Here is a 3,218-nt window from a genome sequence, read left to right as displayed (position 1 = left end):
TCAGTGAGTGTGTGTTTTTCTTTTTTTAAACAAATAACAGCGTAAACCGGATTTACTCAAATTCTGTACTTAACTGTAGTATTAACATTTAATGCTTCTTTATACTTACTGTACACTTACGTACATACAAGAGGGTTACATGTTACATGTTAACTAATAATAAACTTTTCAGATTAAAATTTTTACAAGACATTTCTGTTTTTTACTGTTCCAGAAACTAAATAAAGCAGTTAAAATCAGCTTCCCCACATACAACATTACAATGTTCTTTACACACTAATCCATCAATAATATAACAATTTACTGAATGCAGGTCAGGAGTGCATAATAAGTAGTTTTACTTTGATAATCAAGTACATTTTGCTGATGGTGACTCCACTGGTTTGCATGTTTTAGCTATTTACTCAAATTGTGGTTTTTAACTTTACATGACAGTTAACCATTTTGCAAACCATGCTGCTTCTTTTTCTACCATTCTAGCCGTCTATTGGCTTCCATTTACTGAGACTTTAGGCAGACTTTTAAAATCAGTCTGCAATTAAAGGACAGGTTCACGATATTTCAAGTGTGTATTAAAACAACAGTCAGGTGTCCATATGAACAGTGAAAGAGGTTTTTCTCACTGTAATCATTCCTCCTGTTCATATTAAAAGATCCCCCTCAAATGTGCTTTCAATGTAAGTGATGGAGGCCAAAATCCACAGTGTGTCCACACAGTTATTTTGTGCAAAAATGGATTTAAAAGTTGATGTGAAGCTTATATGAGGCTTCAGCAGTCTGAGTTAGTCATATCAAGTGGATATCTGACACATTTACAATCTTTTTAGCATCAAATTCCCTCTTTGTGTTTCCTCAGACAGTGTTTCCCTGTTGAGCTGCAGGTGGAAGTATAGTAACAAAAAGAGGGACTTTGGCACTGAAAAGACTGTTATGTTGAAAGATATCTACTTGATTTGACTCATTTGGACGCTGAAGCTTCATATTAGTTTCAGATAAATTTTTAGATACATTTTTGTATTTTGTTCATTTGCATCTGAATAAGAATGATATGAATGATATGAACGAATGATATCATATTTAGTAACTTATACATGCTTTTATAGTCTTCATTGCTGCATTGCTCTTCAGTCTCCTTTAGAATCCATTTTAAGTGTCACATACAGTACTTTGCAAAAGTTTCAGGCACCCTAGATGTTTAGATTCTTATCCATTATGCAATACCATCAGGGAGGTGTCTGATCGGTCCCAAATTTATTCATGACATGACAATGACCCCAAGCATACAGCTAGAGTCATAAAGAACTATTTTCAGCAACAAGAATGATGAGTCCTGCAACAGATGGTATGGTATGGCCCCCACAGAGCCCTGATCTCAACATCATGGAGTCAATCTGGGATTACGTGAAGAAGCACCTGAGATGGCCTAAATAATAAATCCACAGAAGAACATTCTTTCTCCAGGATGGTTACAACAACCTACCTGTTACCTACTGTGTTAAAGTGTACAGTTTCATGTTTCATGATTATATTATGTTTTGTCTGCATTTATATCACAATGTCATTTTATCTATTCAATATTTAACACTTTTTGGCTCCATAGTTTATTTATTGAAGAAAAATAATGCTGCATGTTAGAGGTGTTAGAACGTCAATTCAACAACTGAATGCCATACTTTGCAGACGCTACACATGCAGAATGTTATCTGGAGAACACATTGTAAGTGATGCAACATATGGATGTATAATATTTAAAAGATATATGGCATCTAGTCAAACAGGACAGAATGTTGGACTAGTGTCCACTGTAGTCAGAACCCACTTTACAGGTTGAGTGTATTGACAGATGCACGTAATGTGAATTAATAATTTGTAACTGGAAATTACTTAATTCATTCCATTTGTCCCGTCAATGTGATCTAGAGGGGCAGGGGCAGACGTAGTGATTTCTGAGTACATTCTAATTATATGTGGGCATGAATTATTAATTCAAAAGAGCATATTAATAATTAATGTGTACCAATGACCAAACTCCTCAAATTAATAGTTTGGGTACATGACTCAATAAATTGTTCCCTAGAATAAATCATTTGTGTAAACATTACATTTTTAGTCGAAGAAATGAATTGAAAGATTTAAATCACAAACTTCAGAGAACAAATCATCAAAAGTTTCTCCCCAATACCTGCATGGCTTCATAGCTGTCTGTCCATCTGTGATAGACTGGTGATCTGTAGTTTGCCTCTAACACAGTGCATGCTGGGATAGGCTCCAGCCTCCTGCAACCAATCTCCCAGGAACAGCATTGGGCTTTGAAGCCAATTTGCCAATTTGATACACTGTGGAATTACAACTCCTGGATCTGACAGGGGACTGAAAAGCATTTTTCCCGCACACAATCATGAAGCAGCTGTAAAATGGTGGATAGATTTTTTTAAGTGTCACATTTCCCACAAAATGACTCGTTTCACTATCAGAATTTGATCCATTCGGTCCAATAACATTTGGAAAGTCTAGAAGCGCTACACAATTGAATTGTTTTATCCCCATTCTGAATGGCTAAACTGGTGCTGGGGCTCTATGGGTACTGTATGTTTTCATGCGAGTAATTTCTTAACAGTGGGAAGTGACTTTTTTGGCTTCATACGCCACTGAGCAACTTTCATAGGAATGAATGGGGCCCTGCCTCTGACACTGTATCCAGTTCTCTGTATACATCCATGCCTGCAATCCAGTTGCATTGCAATTTTTTTTCCTAGGATAGAAATTTTCTGTAAAGAAACCCTAACCCCTACACTGCTTCTGATTGGCTATGACCCTGATATTCTTACCCTAACCCGAAACCTAACCATCTCACTCCTCATGCCTAAACCTAACCAACCTAACTAACCTAACCAACCTAACCAACAAAGGCAATGAGTACTAGCCAATCAGACGCAGAATGAAGCAGAGTAGGGCAGGTCATTCCATCACCATCCTTGGACAAAGAAAAACTTGCATCGTGTCTATTGTTTTTCCAACCCACTTTGGATGAAGCCACACCCACTTCCATATGATGAAAGCCTAAACGGAATGATGGAAGCCGCAACAGCTGCATTCCCATGGAAACCACCCTCACATGGGTCCCACAAAATATCACAGCAACAGTAGCTTGGAAAACAGTGACATGGGGCACTGAATTTGATGAATTTGTTGTTGAAAAGCCACAGTCCTTCTGGGAG

This window comes from Thunnus albacares, chromosome 22, assembly GCF_914725855.1.
Source record: "Thunnus albacares chromosome 22, fThuAlb1.1, whole genome shotgun sequence".
NCBI classification, from domain to species: Eukaryota; Metazoa; Chordata; class Actinopteri; order Scombriformes; family Scombridae; genus Thunnus; species Thunnus albacares.
Note: the sequence above shows the minus strand (reverse complement) of the source record.